The following is an 823-nucleotide window of genomic DNA, read 5'->3' as shown; positions in this document are numbered from 1 at the left end:
AGGGACAACTTGGAAGTTCTCAGCATGGGCAACTTCCTTTCCCACCAGGTTTCAGTACAGTTTCTGTGAATTGATTCACTTTTAGCAGGAGTCCCAGACAGGTGGAAGAAGAAAAATTGGCGGGCATCCTGCTAGTCCACTGAGATTGTGCCTCCAGCTGCAGTAGCATATTGAGAACTCAATAGAGGACTAAGAGTTCATAAGAAATAAAATACACTAAGATATTGACAGAGATATGGCATCTCTTTTATTTAAAATTATACAGAAACAATACATTGGAGACAAAAAAACCAAAACCTATCAATGAAGCTGCAGAAGTACATCTGTGTTTAAGATGGGGGGGGGAAGCCAAGAAGAAAGGAAAGTAACCCTCTTATTCAATATAATGACGAGATGAATTCACTGCAATTCATTACTGTAAGTCAGATATATTATCTAACTGAATCTAAAATTTGCTTTATATATTTTGAAATTGCATATTTTTATTTAAGAGGGGCAGGAAATGTGATAAGTATAACTTGGACCATTCTACACAGAAAACACTCGTGCAAAGATTACTCACTATCCTGGACATTCCTATTGTCCTGGAATTACAAGATGCTAGAGACATTCTCCTCTGGAGGGGGGGTGAGGGGAGGAGGCTGTTCTAGAAATCATTAGTTTCCCAGTGGCAGAAAACTCTGCCAGTGGGGCTGCCCTTCAACTTGGAAATGAAGGACTCAAGGTGGATGAGCTCTAGCCAACTCAATCTTTAGATCTACCAGATCCCATGTTTGGTCCTCAAACATGAACTCAAAATGAGAGAGAGAGACAGACAGACAGA

This window comes from Protobothrops mucrosquamatus, unplaced genomic scaffold, assembly GCF_001527695.2.
Source record: "Protobothrops mucrosquamatus isolate PMUCROS unplaced genomic scaffold, P.Mucros_1.0 scaffold78, whole genome shotgun sequence".
In the NCBI taxonomy this organism is placed as follows: Eukaryota; Metazoa; Chordata; class Lepidosauria; order Squamata; family Viperidae; genus Protobothrops; species Protobothrops mucrosquamatus.
Note: the sequence above shows the minus strand (reverse complement) of the source record.